This window comes from Cupressus sempervirens, chromosome 1 (assembly GCF_028749045.1).
Source record: "Cupressus sempervirens isolate cs-2001-9-10 chromosome 1, ASM2874904v1, whole genome shotgun sequence".
Lineage (NCBI taxonomy): Eukaryota > Viridiplantae > Streptophyta > Pinopsida > Cupressales > Cupressaceae > Cupressus > Cupressus sempervirens.
This window is the reverse complement of record NC_143118.1, coordinates 12,651,502-12,667,931: the sequence shown is the minus strand read 5'-3', so window position 1 is coordinate 12,667,931 and position 16,430 is coordinate 12,651,502. Positions and strand designations below refer to the sequence as shown.

The 16,430-nt window shown below is 34.9% G+C and overlaps 1 pseudogene; it reads right to left on the bottom strand.

Moving 5' to 3' along the window:
- Positions 1–6,474: 6,474 nt before the first annotated feature.
- Positions 6,475–16,430, bottom strand: part of LOC149575917 (26S proteasome regulatory subunit 10B homolog A-like) — an 80,624-nt pseudogene continuing 70,668 nt past the window's right edge.

Genomic DNA, 16,430 nt, shown 5'->3' with positions numbered 1-16,430 from the left:
AAGGACTTGTAGACCTAGCAGCAAAGCTTTCAATCCAACACAAGTCATTGGATATTGCATTAAACAACTGGGATGCAGCTCTGAAGATACTCCTTGAAGTCAACAACTCATTTTTGGCGAAACATGGTATTACTCCATAAAACCCTTTGACATTAGTGTCAAAAAGGGGGAGAATGAACAAAGGGGGAGATATATATTATAGGGGGAGTAATAAGAAAAGGAGGAGATATGTAAATACTATGGGTAATTACCAAATTTTTCCAAATTTTGATCATTCTTTTATTTTGAGAATAAAGTGGAATGATTGTAAATAGTAAAAAAGGGGAGACAAGGAATAAAGGAGTGAAGAAGAGATGTAAACTTTTGGTAATCACATGGAATACAGGCACATCACACAGATCAAATATAGCACACAGGGTTAGAATGTGGAAATAGGTCAAAGGACAAAGAGGATCAGGCACATTGACACAGAATTTCAATTTCAAAGGCATAATCAACTCAAGGGAGTTATAAGGTATATTGTTACTAACAATTTTTGAAATTTTGCATGCGAAGACCAAGCAAGTAAAGAATGTACTCAATTAGGCTAAGTTCATAGATGCTTAGTTAATTTTTTTTGACACTCATGTCAAAGGGGGAGATTGTTGGTCAAATAAAAAAAGGTATTGACAAATGAGTTTCAACACACTTAACTATTTTCATCATACATGTCGAGTACACAATAGATGTCGAGCTAGAATTTTAATAGGTGTTGAGTCATAATTAGTGCTGAGCAGATTACAATATAGTATGTGCTAAGTGATCCAAGAATTATTCATGTGCCGAGTAACAAAATTATTCAGATGCCAAGCAACTCAAAACAACATATGCCAAGTAATATAGGTTATAACAGGTGTTGACCAAACCAGGAAACGTAGTTGATGCTGAGCAATCTAGAAATAGTGTGTGTCGAGCATCAGTAATACTTCATGTGTTGAGAAATGTAGAATTAACATAAGAGTTTTTACTTGCACAAACTAAGATGTAAACTATTTTTGGAGCCAACTTAGAGGAATTTTGAAGGAGAAAAAAAGATAAGGATGAGTCATTTGCATTCCCTATGAAATCGGCATGCAACCAATTAGAAAAATGGTGAAGGCATGCAACCAATAAGAAAAATGCAAAGTATGAGCGAGAATTTGAGATTCAATTTGGATCGTAGATCCACACCTAATCCTAAGTCTTTGCATTCTTTATAAGAAGAATGAATGCACCATTGAAATCATGGAAGAAACGCTACATAAGGGGAGACTATAGTGAAATTTCAGTGTGAAGAGAAAATATTTAGTGAAAGGGATAGCATTTATATATCCAATTGATCAAAACAAAATAGGGGACATATTAAGAGATCAAAAGAGAAAGAGTAGATCAAGTGCCTAAACCCAACAATTTGAGATTGCATTCAATCAAGTCAAATGTTCTAATACTCTTTCACAATTGTATTAGAGGATGAAATTCTATGGTGATAGGTTAGCTTAATAGCTAGGTAGGAGAACCTTTGGAGAAGGTCAAGAAAATCCTATGTATTAGGTGGGTTTAACAGCCTTTATGTAAATCCTTTAACAGGGTGACACTTCTTGTAAAGTGTTTGTAAATCCTTTCAATAGGTCACTATTAACATAGTGTAAATCCTTTCATAGGGCAGGCCTTTAACAGGGCAAACTATCAGAAGTGGTTGAACTCATTGTTGCAGTAAATTTTTGTGGGTGTCATCCCACCCTAGTTATACCTTCTTATTCATGGAGGGTTTTTGGATCACCAAAATTTTTTGTGTTATGTGTTGATGCATGCTCTCATTTTATGCTTGTTTACTTGCATGCATGTTAATTTCAGTTAAATTTTATTAAGGGTTTGGAAAGATAAATTGGTCACTTATGATTCACCCCCCCCCCCCCCCCCCCTCTTAGAAGTACTCTTCCCATTTGAACATTCTAACACCTCCCTCATTTTTCCCTATCTACATCCCATCTTAATACTAGATCACCTTCTTTGAAGACTCTGACCCTAGCCTTCTTATCAAAACTCTTTCTCATCTGTTGCTGATGTGTTTCTAAGGTTTGCATGGTCTGAATTCCTCCTCTCTTCTAGTTCCATTAGTTTTGTTATTCTTACTATCATGGCATCATTCTCCATTAGCTCTAGCTAATGAGTTAATTCTAGGGATGGAAACATTAATGAAATTGGAAGCCTTGCTTCCCTACCATATACCAACATAAAGGATGAATTTTTGTAAGAATTTGGTATAGCTCTAATACCGTGTAAGAATTTTCTTAAGGTAAGAATGAAATGCCAAGATCTAAAAGATCAAGAGATAGCACAAGAGAGACAAGATATGATCAAATGAGAATGGATTAATCAGATAATTGGATGAATTCATCATAGAAGTGCCTTGTATATAAAGGAAATTGATATGACTAGGAGTTAGCAAAGAGATAAGCATACCAACTAAACACATGTCCACCAAGAGTCGACTATCCTCCATTGTGCATGAATGTTCATGCAACAATAAGAGGATAAGAATGTAAAGGTGTATCTCATAAAGAGATGTAGTAAACAACATGTGCTCAATTGGAGTGCAAACTACTGTGTTGTCAACATGACATCTCATATGAATATGCAAACTCCTAGGTGTCTACATGACAACTAATATGAATATGCATTAACCTAAGTAAACTTAAGTAAAGTGTAAATAGTAAATACTTATTTACAACAACACCCCCCTTAAGTGAAACTTAGGGAAATGTACTTAATCTCACAAAAGCTATATAATAATGTAAGATGGGTCTCGACTACTCGGCCATGTTAGGTACACAAGTAAAATATGCAAGTACAAAAGGTAGATGCAATGCAATCTCTCATAAAGTTGAGAAAGAGGGAAAGCGACATGGGAAAAATGCCCCTCCAAAAAGAGATATAAATACAATAAAAGAAAATGAGAGAGAAGAAGACATCATGTGAGGAAAAGATCCCCCCCATAAGAGAGAAGAAGAGGAAGATAGACCAAGTAAACCCCTAAATGTAGAATGTACACTTGTGGTAGATGTGCAAGGCTCAATGTAGAAATGCCTCCATGAGTATAGAACAACATTCCTCCCCTTAAGAAGAAACAAAACCAAAGGTGTATCAATGAAGCCTCTCCCATCTATAGGAAAAAACCTCAAAATGTATGAAATCTTTGAAACCTACTCAAGTTTTGAAAGGTGCCTCCTCCAAATCATGTGTACTATGCCACTCTGTTGAAAAAGAAAAATCAGGCTCAGCTAAGGATGAATGTAGAACATGTATCAAAGACTCAAATATCTCCTCTAAAAATAAAGTGACCTCCTCCAATTTTTGTATCAAAGGATCTACCATCATGTTAACCTCAAAAGACTAATCAAGTAGAGAATGAAGATGAGGGTCAGAGTGTTCCATCACAAAAAATGAAGAAGGATCATCGTTATCAAAGAGAAGATGAATGTCATCAATAATGTCTCCCAAATATATAATATAAGACTCCAAAAACAAACTAGAAATGTATGTCAACTAGTCATCCCATGGAACTGAGTCTAGAAGAAAATAAATATCATGTTGCACTGAATCACTTGAATCCATGGCCATGTGAATACAACTATTATCAAAAAAAATATTAGATGAAATATCAATAGGAGGAGAAGTAATGGATGGCTCAAGAACTTGATCACATGTGAGAATACCTAAGTTCAAGTAGCCAAGTTCTCAAAGTCTTCATCAACACTAGAAGTGTGATCAAAATCTGCTAAAGAATCTGCTAAGAAATCATTGTCATAATTATGAGAAAAAATTGAGAAGTAGTATAGCCTAGATTCATGATCAACCACCCCTATAGAAATGACCTCTCTAGTCTCCAAGTCTCTAATAAAAACTAAATCAATTGTGAATTCCACACTCCTTCCTCTATCTCCATGAGTGAGCTGATAGATGGAAAGAAGATTATGACTTAAGTGAGGTACACATGACACATATTTGAAGTATCCCTCCCCCTTATCAATATTTCCTTTCCCAAAAAAAATCATGTTAGTATGATTTCACATGAAAATAGGTGGAGTATGACAAGGATCAAATGATGAATACTGTGAAGATGTCATATGATGAGAAGCCCCCAAATCTAGAAGCCATCACCCTAAATCTTGAATTGAAATAGCTACTAAGGCTTGACCTTTGCCCATGTGATCATTTCCTTTATCAAAATTTGAATGTGAAGAAGAGAATGAAGTGGTCATTCTTGATGGTAGACCAATTTAATTCTTCTTAAGAAGATTCTTGAGTTCATCTATCTCCTTCTTATAACAATCATGTTCTTCATGTCCATTCTTCCTACAATATGCACAAGTAAGAAACTCCTTGGATGATTTATCCTTATTTTTGGATTTTTCTTGTGGTGAGGAGGTTAAGTGTTCTTTCTCTTGTTCTGAATTTTGTTTCCATAATTTCTGCTTCTTGTTAGACCCTTTTCCTTGATTCTCTTTACTAGCCACCAATTCTTTAGACATTGAAGACTTGAGAATCCCCATTCTCATCAAATTTGATTGTTCTACCATCAAAATCGCTATGAAGGAATCAAATGAAGGCATAGTGTAAGAAGAAACTAAGGTCAAGTTATGAGTATTCAAGCTCAAAACAAATGATGCATACTCTGGAGGAAGTTTTCTCATCAAATTATAGATCAATTTTTCATCCTCTATGGTAATTCCACAATCCTTAACCATTGACCTTAGCTCATGTGCCTTGGTTATATAGTATTGAATTGTGTCAAACTCCTTTGGATCTAATGAAATGAGATTTTCATCAAGTTCAAAACCCCTAGCTTTGTCTACTTTGCATACAAGCTAGCAAAATTATCCCATGCTTCCTTTACTATTTTATAATTATCAATACGGAAGATAATATTTTCATGTACATACTTCCTCAAAGTACCAATAGCAACCTTATTGTTATGATTCCATTCATCTAGTTTATTAGTATCAAATGGTGCAACCATGGTTCCATCAACATAATCAATTAAAGCTTTTTCCATCATTTTACTCCATTCTCTAATTTTCCATGCAACATAACTATGTGGAGTTAAAAGTGGAAACCTAGGAGAACCTATGATGCAATATAAAAGAACACAAAAGAAAGAGAAGTGCAAACACTCAAGACACCCCCCAACCCCAAATTGCTCAATCAAGCAACCCCCCAAAATAGATGATTTTGGCACTTTATACTTAGTGCATATACATCTGCCACTTATCAAAATGAACCAAAATGGAATTCTAATTTTGATGGTTACAACAACAAATATGAATCTATATTAGACTCAACAAGATAAGACCCAAGGCCTCTCAATATTTAATTAATTACAAGTTTCAAAATAGGCCAAAAATGACCAAATGCTGAAAGTACTATGTCTACTTAGAATTGCTCCAAACTGATACTAGATTTGGAAAGTAGACAAAAAAATGCACTTTCAAAAAAATAGCACCTGAATATGTGTCCATATGAGCCCGAATGAAGCCTTTGAAGTTGCAAAAATTGGGATTTGTGATTTTTAGAAAAATTTAGTATTAGGGATTGCAAACAACCCACAACAATGTGTAGATCATGAAATTCTACCCCAACACAAAAACAATTGCTCGAAAAAAAGAGTTTGTATGAGGGAGATATTGTTGTTTTAAAATCACCTCTATAATTATTTTTCTTGAATTGTTGTTGTCAAACCTCCAAAAAATTGACTCTAAATTTCACCTCAGATGTCTGATTTTGATGAAACAAGAGTCAATTTAGGGGTTTTTTTACCTTCTAAATGTAATGCCAACATCTAATTATCACTAGCAAGCTCCAATCTTGAACTACAAAAAAAAATCTCTCCAATGGCTATGTAATGAAACTCCTATGGATCTAATACCATGTAAGAATTTGGTATAGCTCTATGTTAGTGAACAGATTGTCCTTTAAGGAAATGTATGCAATTCTGACCCCGAATGCCCAAATGAAAGGACAAACTAGCACCAACAGTTGGACAGGTTATCATTGGGTTGATAACCTTCCTCTAAATTTTATCAGGTACAGCTCCCTGTATGAAATATTCAATGAATTTAAATCTTCTACACTTTTACCTGAAAGTACGAAAGAGTGTCTCACAGATTCTTCGATTGTGAGGTATAGATTATTTCTAACAACAAAGAGATGCTTTAACTAATCTACAAAAATGAATAATAACACTAATCTGCAATAAAGACAGTAACTAGATATCTAAAACTGATAAATTAGGATTCACAAAGTAATACTGACTTAACATGCCTAAACACAAGGTTTCTAAGCCATATTCAAGAAGATACATATATAGAAATCAAATCTCTGTATGCAAAAAGTCATGCAAAAACTAAAACACCCATATCATATCTACCAATTACTGTCATTACAACATCTGCCTATCTAAAACTCTAACCATTCTACCCTCCCCTTTGCAGCAGCATAAAATCTCCTGTAAGGAAAAAGTAGAACTCTCAGCCCAAAACTCTCCTGTATTGCAGCACCAAAGTCTCCCCTACAGAAAAGAAGTGGAACCCCCCTATCACTGTATTCACAGCCTCTGTCCTGCTGTAGCCCAAAGTCTCCCAGCCAAAATTCAGAAAACTGGCCCCTCAAGAAGATGAAACCATCCTGTCGAAAAATTCCTCTCCTCCTGCCTGAAACACACAGTCTCCAATCTAGAAGAAGAGGAAAAAGAATTGTAACCCTCTTTAACTTTATTCACAGTTCTCCCAATCCTACTATTGCTCAAAGGCTCGCAGCAAAACTCAGAAAAATTGGAACCCCTTTTTCTTGTTGTTGCCTTTTTTTATCTCCTCCCTGCTGTCGGAGACTATTCTATTTTTATAACTGATTCTTGAGAAGCATTATAATACATGCAAGAACAGGTGTCACTTTTCTAGTTTGAAAAAGAAAATAAATTTCATAAAAGGTAAGTGCCCCGTAGCTTATGTTTCATTGTGCTCAAATAATAATAATAATCTCCATGTGTTATTATTTTCCAATACCACCTTTCCTGTGATAGATGTTAAAGGTTGATATAAAAAATTACAATGTTTAAACATTGTCCATTCCTCTTAATTGACACCTGTCATATACCAACATTGTGTGAGAGAGTTTGCATATGCTACCTGTCATGTGAAAGATCTAATTTTAAACAGACTATTCAAGATGCTGGGCGGATTTGATGTAATTATGGTAGTAAAAATAGGCCTGTTTTTGGGGGGCATAACTAATTATTGCGCTGTTGGATCTTGCTGAATTTTTGATATGTTGTCACAATCCTAGTTTTCCACATCCTTACCAAGGAAATTTTAAAAATAATGTCTCAGTAAAAAGTTATAGGTCACTGTTTGAGGGTCTATATGACTGTCAGAAAATCTGACTTGCTGAATTACACTTCCCAGCTGCTGATCATTGAATGCTATTTTGAACATGTCTCTCTACCTGCATATATGCCTTGGGTTTGTGGGCCTACCTTTGAACTTTTCTAAATTAATGAATCTTTATTTTGAACCCAGAATCTGAACTTCATTTATATTGAACCTGTAGGATGGGTTATTTGATCCATTAAACCATTCTGAACTACTTTGAACTACTTTGAACTTCAGTTTGAAGTGGTTCAAAGAGGTTCAACATCCGAAACTGAATCATGAACAGCGATTGAATTCTGAACCTTTTCAAATTAACCAATCTGCATTTCCAAAAACATTTGAACTATTGAACCACTTTGAATTATTTTGAACTTCGGTTCGAAGTGGTTCGAAGAGGTTCAACATCTGAAACTAAGAGTTTTAAAACTGTGAAACTTCTTGTGAAGTCCTCTGAACCTGGATTAAATGATCCTTATACCTCTGCTCTGAATCATTGAACTTGACAATTTTGAGCCAGGATGGGTCAACCGAACAATTGAACCACTTCAAACTACTTTGAACTGAGGTTCAAAGTGGTTCAAAAACATGAATTACAAGTTTTAAAACTATGACCATATCAGTTACTAACACTCTGATACCATGTAAGAATTTGGCAAAGTTTTGATACCATGTAAGAATTTTCCTAAGGTAAGAATGAAATGCTAAGATCTAGAAGCTCAAGAGATAGCACAAGAGAGACAAGATATGATCAAATGAGAATGGATTAATCAGATAATTGGATGAATACATCATAAAAGTGCCTTGTAGATAAAGGCAACTAATATGACTAGGAGCTAGAAAAGAGATAAGCATACCAACTAAAGACATGTCCACCAAGAGTGGATTATTCTCCATTGTGCATGAATGTACATGCAACAATGAGAGTGTAAGAATGTAAAGGTGTATTTCATAAAGAGGTGTAGTAGACAACACGTGCTCAATTGGAGTGAAAATTACTGTGTTGTCAAGATGACAACTCATCTAAATATGCAAACTCCTAGGTGTCTGCATGAAAATTAATATAAATATACATTAACCTAAGTAAACTTAGGTAAAGTGTAAATAGTAAATACTTATTTACAACAAAAAATTCCTATGGCCCTCTTAGGTCTTATTCTATCAGCCCATAGTGCTATCCTTAACTTTTGATGCCAACATCTCTGATTGTCCTCTATAGTCCTTTTCATAATTCTGATTAGGTTTTTGTGGATGACTTAGCCAATCCATTTCCTTGAGGGCAGTAGTTTGAGGATGTGCTGAAGTAGATATTATGAACAAATGCCCATGCACAAATCTAAGCTCCTACAAAATATTTTACATTATCTGAAAAATAATGGTTGAAGGGGCATCAAACCTAGTTACAATTCCATCAAGGAATTCAATAATAGAAGATTATATGGCATCCTTTAATGCTATTGCTTCTATCCATCTGGTAAAAATCCACTTGTGACTAGAGCTAGAAGAAGGATTAATAGGGCCTATGAAATCCAATCCCCACTAAGCAAAAGGTTGGTACACCTAAATGGAATGAAGAGGAAGAGCTAAAAGATTTTTCTTACTAGAGAAGAAGTCACATTTTACACACTTCCTTACATACTTATGACAATCATGGAACAAGGATGGCTAGTATTAACAAGCCCTCATGATCTCCATTACAGTTGTTCTTGTTAAGAAATGGCCACCATAAAGACCATCATGAAGCTCTTTGATCATTATTTTAGCTTGGTCTTTGTCAATGCATCTTAATAGGACTCCATTAAAATCTTTCCTAAAAAGGATACTGTCAACTATGACATAAAGAATTGAATGTAGCCTTTAGTTCTATCCAATACTTAAGGGTATCCACTTCCTATCAAGAAGGTTGTCATTTCATTCATCCAATTCTTTGGATTACCATTTCTTGCTTCTTGCTATTCTATCAATATTATGGAAACTTCCTCATCTAACTCCTGAGACAAAATCATCTATTTGCACAATCCCTTCCCTCTTATCAACTTGGTAATCTTGATGTCAAAATCATATTCCATTACTTTAGTAATCCAACAAGCTCTCTTCTCACTAATATATTTTCTCAAAAGGAAATCCTTTACATTGGCATGGGGTACCAACAAATGGATCTTGTTATGAGATAGAAGGTGTCTAAATTTCTTCAAGGATTTGATGATTGCAAGGACTTGCTTCTCTACATAAGTGTATTTGTCTTCATATCCTTTAAGCCCTTTACTAAAGAAGGCAATAGGATATTCTTCTTTCTTATCATTTTTTTGATTCAAGATAGAAAAAATACTTGGCTCACCACCTAAAGTATAAATAATGAAATCCTTCTCAAAGTTTGGATTGATAAGAGTAGGGGTTGAGACTATTGTTGCTTTGATCTCTTCAAAACTTACCTTCCCTTCCTTGGTCCACAAAAATACAACATTCTTTTTAAGCATGGTTTTAAGAGGTCTCACCATGGTAGCTAAATCAAGGATAAACCTCCTCACAAAATTTATTCTACCAAGAAAACTTTGCAGATCCTTCTTATGACTAGGAAGAGAGAGAGCAAGTATCACTTCTATTCTCTCTGGATCAATAGTTAAACCATCCTTTAAAACAATGTGTCCTAATAGTTTTCCTTGATTGGTAGCAAAGACACACTTGCTTGGGTTAAGGGATACTCCAAACTCTCTACACCTTATGAACACTTGTCTAAGATGACCAAAATGATCTTCTACATTTTTTGAATACATAATGATATCATCAAGGTAAACCAATACAAACTTTTCAATCATGTTTTTGAAGGCCATTTCCCTTGCCTTTTGAAATGTGGCACTTGCATTCATTAGCCCAAAAGGCATCTTACTATAACCATAGGTGCCCCACTTGGTGGTGAATGTAGTCTTGTATCTATTACGCTTTGACTAGTACCTAATTGTAACCAAAGAATTCATCAAAAAATGAGAACCTCTTTGATCAATTAAACTTGGACAAAATTTGTTCCATGGAAGGAATGGGATGGTGATCCTTAAGGGAAGCTTGATTAAGATACCTAAAATCCACACATAATCTAATCTCTCCATTCTGCTTCCTAACAAGGACAAGGTTTGCTACCCATGATGAGTGCTTGATAGAGAAAATTATATTAGCTTCAATCAGCTTGGATAGCTCTTTTCTCATTAATGGCTCAATTTTAGGATTCATTGGTCTCCATTTTTGTCTTATTGGTTTGACACTATCAATTAAGTCTATGGTATGCTAAAACAACCTTGGGTCAAAAACTTTTAAATCATCATATGTCCATGAAAATATATCATTAAATTCTTGGCATAGGTGAATGAAATTCTCTTTCTCAATTTTAGAGCATACCTTCCCTATGTTTGAGGTCTTTCCATTAGCAACCACAACTGGTGTATAATCATCTTTGTTAGCAACTAAGTTCATGGCTCTACCTCTTGCTTGGTCATCAGGGTTGAAAACACTCTCTAAGGTAATAAGACCTTTTGGCAATTTGTTGGAACTGAGATTGATGATCTAATCTCCATACTATTCATGTAACCTATACTAGTTTCTCTCTAAGAATTATACCTCATTCTACAAGAAATTTATAATTTGTGCATCATATTCAAAAACTTTCCAATTGGTTTTGTTGTTAGGAATTGCAAGCCTAACTACCACTTTGATTTGTTGCCTCTTCTCTTCCTCAAGATTCCTTGGTACATCATAAGATGCACCCACTACTGCAAGCCTATCAACATGTCTATTTTCATTTCTAGGGATGCTTTGAATATTGAATTCATCAATACTTTCAAAAAAATCCCATACTCTATGTTTATAAGACTTGAGCAAGCCATTCTTAGTGACATTCTAATTTCTTACTTGATTAACTACCAACTCACTATCTCTAATACACTCAAAGCTTGAATTCCTCTTTTGTGAGCTAGTAGAAGACCTTGAATCAAGGACTCATACTTGGCTACATTATTGGTACAACTAAACTAGAGTCTAAAAGAGTAGTACCTTACTTTTGTAGGAGAAATCAACATCACACTCACCCTTGATCCATTCTTATTCCTTGATCCATCAAAATACATATTCCATATCCCAGTCACATCTTCTTTGGTTTTCATAAGGTTAGGGACAAGAGCATCCTTTTCTAACATATAGTATGTACCAAGACCTATCTCAAGGGTTTCTGATATGGGATCAAATTGATATACATTAGCCCATTCATCTACAAGAAAATTAGGTATATCTGCTAGAGAAGTGATTGGCTCATTCACTATGTCATTCTCATCCATTTCTAGGATAGTGCAATTCATATTGATGAGATTAGGGGTGTAGGGTTCAATATGATGGAGGGCTAGAGGCTATGCTCTGATTGAATCCTTGGTTCCATATTTTATTCTAAAAAACATTTATGACTAATTAGAAGATATGTAACCACATATTTGGGTAGTGAAGTCACTTGACAGACAAATGGCAAAATGTTGCTTGACTTCAACAATGGATATATCTTGAGTAACAATACAACTAGGGCATGCATGTAGGACCATTTCCACATTCCTAAGGATCCATATACTCTTGATAGTACTACCATCCAACTATAGTACATCCCTAACAATGGGCTCATATTTCATTTCTAAATCATTAGCCACACACCTAGGCATCACTAAACTACTAGCCCATGAATCAATCATGCAATTGTGGACTAGCTTATCCCTTATAATTAGAAAAAATAAAATGGATATCTAACCTTTTTACTTGTTTCTACCTCCTTTGATGGTTGTACTAGGCTTGTGGCACTTTCCATGCTAGGTGGCTAATCCTTTGGTTCAATACTTTCCAACTCCTACTACAACAGCTTCTTTTGCATGGGTATAGTAGCAACAAAATCCTACATGGAAAAATTCACATTTTTCTCCTTGATCTATTCTACCACACTAAATGAGGCATTAGGTACTATGGTAGAAGCTTTTGGAAATACATGTGTAGGAGGTTGAGATGGAACAACTTGGGGACTATTCACATCTCTAGAATCACTTTATTTTTATTATAGAGGAGCATTGGCTCAATCATCTATTGCTTGTACATGAGGCACTACATTTAAAATTGAAGCTTTATTAGGAGGAGGAGGGGTAGCATCTTCAATAGCTCTTCTTTTGCTCCTAGTGTTGTGAGTAATGGAATCCTGGTTTACATTACAATTTTCCTTCACTTGATGATTCATAAAGGAGAAATCACCCTATCTTTGCATATATGAGGCATCGTTGGATTGGTTCTCCTTGTATGATTATCCTACTATAGGATATTGGATAGTCAAAGCCAAATACAATTCAGCCTTCTAACACATGCAATAGGCATAAGTGTAGTTACAAGAGGGACAGAAAGCTTGATCTTGGGCCATATTGTTTTGAGGCACTATGACCCTACTTTGGTTTACATTCAAGGATGAAGCATGATTATTCTACCTACTTTGATCAAAATAATTGTTCCCATAATTATGATTTTGAGGTCCACCATTGTTCAAAGTTTGGTATTGCAATTGATGAGCCTTACTACCTTAAGCTTGCTACCTTTCCAACATCACTACTTTGTTGCCTACCTTTTGCATCACAGAGAAGCTATCTTCCAATTGCTTCTCTTGGCCTTGCAATCTTTTATCTATGTTTTACATCATAGACTGCATCATCTCCTTGATTTCATCTATTCCATTTGAAGATGTGGAAGCTTGAGGGACTAGAGCAAGGGATTGTGATATGGAAGTTATGGGAATAGGGGCCATTGCTGGTTGGTGATTTGGGACATCAAGAAAGAAGGGCATAGGAGGCCTTGGGGCTAACTTTCCTCCTTGTATCAATATATTTTCTGCCCTTGTTTTGATTTCATAAGCATTAGGTAAAGTGTCTCCTCCTATGGTTTGGATTGTGGTGGAAATATCACTATTAAAAGATTTGAGGTAATGTAAGAAGGCATTACCAAGGGTAGGATTCACTAAAGTAGGTATTTTGTCCCATGTTTTCTGAAATCTATAATTGAAATCAGAGATACATTCATGGGGAGCTCTTTTTATAGTACTTAGCTATTCTAAAAGTGATAAATAGTCACTTTTTTCCTCAAAGTGTTTACATAGTCCTACTCCTAATCCATCCTAATCTGTTACAGAACCATGTGATAGACTCCTATACCATTGTAGGGCTTTTCCTTTAAAGGATGAAGCTAGGAGTCTAATAGCCACATCATCTTTTGTAATATGATGGATATTATAGACATTTGCAACCTCTTGAATATGTTCTAAGGGAGAGTTAGAAGTTTCACTAGTAAATTTATGTATACTTTTGAGTGTAGCTACTGGTATGTCATGTCTTTGGGCCAATAAAAGAGGATTTCCACCATTAAAGGTAGAAAAAGCATGAGCTCTAGCCATATAAAAAAGTAGTCTATTAATATGAGCTAATGGCTTTCTAAGTTGAGATCTCACAATAGGAGGAGTGGAAATTGACCTTGTAGGTGTATGTATTTAATCTAGCCTTTCTTCTTCTAGGATTTGAAAATGAGAGTTCTTGATACTAAAAATTACCTCTAGAAGATGCCCTTGTTTTAGCTTTGGGCATGAATCATAGCAACTTCAATCTAGAACCAGATATAAAGGGTGTAGAGTTACCAAGTGCTTGTGGAAATGAGCCTCTTAAGGCCTAAAATACTAAGAGCAACATTGTCTTCTTAGCATGGGACCTAGAATACTGAGACCAAATTTTTTACCTAAGGAAAACCTTGTGAAACATGGAAACAACCTCCAAGCTATGGGACATGAACTATGAGTTTGAGTCTCTGGAGAAGGCCAACTTCCTTTGCTATTGGTATGCACCTAACTACTCTTGGAGAGGAAAAGGGAGAAGCAATGCACGAAAGAAAATCTACCTACTCTAACCTAAAGGGGTGATGGACCAAAATAGAGTATTTGAACTTATCTCTACCCATGAATGCACAATCAACTAATTGTAACTTTAAAGAATATAGATTCAAACCTTACTTAATTCATCAATTACATGTAGATCAGACAACAAAAGAATACTATAGGAAGAAACTCCACTTAATATCATTCGAATGTCAAAAGTAAATACAATCATGCAAATTTTAGAACATAGATGAAAAAATTAACTAGAGGCAAAGAACCTTGCACAGTGTGTTAACGGCTAAAAGAGACTTAGTAGAGGATTACAATGGTTCAGAGGCATGATAAATTATAGTAGTATGCATGAAAGCAATACTAGAGAATTTGAAAAAGATCAACCCTTACAAAGATTAAAAAATATCCGTTTATAGCTCAAGCATAACTAAGATATTTCTAACTAGAGTTAATCTCCTTCAACTATCTTAAATGCTTTAGAAAATAATCATACAGTTCTAGGGAAAATCTTATCATGGTATGGATTCAAATACAATAAAATCCAATATTTTTCCAAAACAGAGCCTTGAGAAGATAAAATGACACCATTAATTATTTTTGAACAAATAGATGGATGAAACTAGAGATGGTGGAGTGTTTTCTACCTTTTATTAAGCATGGCATTCATTGGAGAGTGATTGAAATTGATCATGAAGATCAGATTGTGAAAAAAAACCTCTTCTTCATAGTTGGCTCAATGAACCAGCATAGTCAATAGGTCAACTAAATCCTACAACCAAGATGGGCAATGTGGGCCAATAATATACTTTCATTTTTCCACCTCACAAAGTCTCCATGCAATTGACTATATCACTTTAATTAACTATACCTACTTCAGACATAACCCCGATGGCTAACAAAAATGTCAACCCAATTGTCAATGCCAACTATAGTGCTATCTCCTTGGACATGTGTTTCTCAACTGTAAGATCAAAATCAAGAAGATTTCCCTTTACAATCTCATAGAATCTAATAACTTTTTAATATCTCATGTCTTCATTTTTGGCCTTACACTCCTACGATTTCCCAATCTTACAATATCCTTTGAATTTCATAGCATTGTATCACTAACATTTCTCCCTCCCAATGCTATGGTTAAGGCCTTTGTTGTAACATCACAAATGAGCCCTTTAAGGCCTTCAACCCCTTGATTGGCATAGAATCTTAAGCCTTTCTCTCTCTTCTTGTGATCCTACAATTCCCAATCTTATAAATCCTCAATCTTACAAGTCTGGCATAACATTGTAAACCTTATGTTTCACATCCCTAACTATATGCCACATCGTAGAATTATAAACCTTATGTTTCACTTTATTGATTCTATGAAATATCCTAATATTAGAGGACCTTATGTTTCACTTTACCAATTTGGCAATGACCTTTGACATTTATTTTGATATTATGATCTTATAGTGGACCCCTTTGTCATAGCATCTTACCTTTATAATTTGGGCTCCCAAATCTTATGACCACCATAACATTGCAACACTCCATACTTTCCTCACACAATCTTACAAAATTTTGTAGCATCATAGGTCCTTGACTTCTGACTCTCAACCTCATGATATTATATTTCCATGGTATTTAAAAATTAAAAAGCATGGGAAGTGGTCATTTATCTTTTAAATTCAAATGTGGTGATTTTGATAGGAAGGAAAATTTGGCCTATAGTTGCCAAGTAATGAAAGAATTGTAGTAACTTTCGATTAATGAAGGCATTGTAGTGACTATCAAGTTAGCTATATAGACCAAGCATATTGAAAATCCTATGACAACCAATCTTATAGCTACATAAGCACGAAGCATTAAATGTAAGGTTTTCAAGGTTATATAGTCAATTTTAAAGTCATTTGCACTTACCAGATGATCAAAGAGAAAGAAGGAAAATTGTGAAAGAGATTCTAGTGACTACAAATGAGATTCAACTACTACTCAAAATTTTCACTGAATCAAAAGGTATTTCACATGTGCCAAGTTACATTGTTTCACATTTTGCAAACCCTAGCAAGTGAATATGA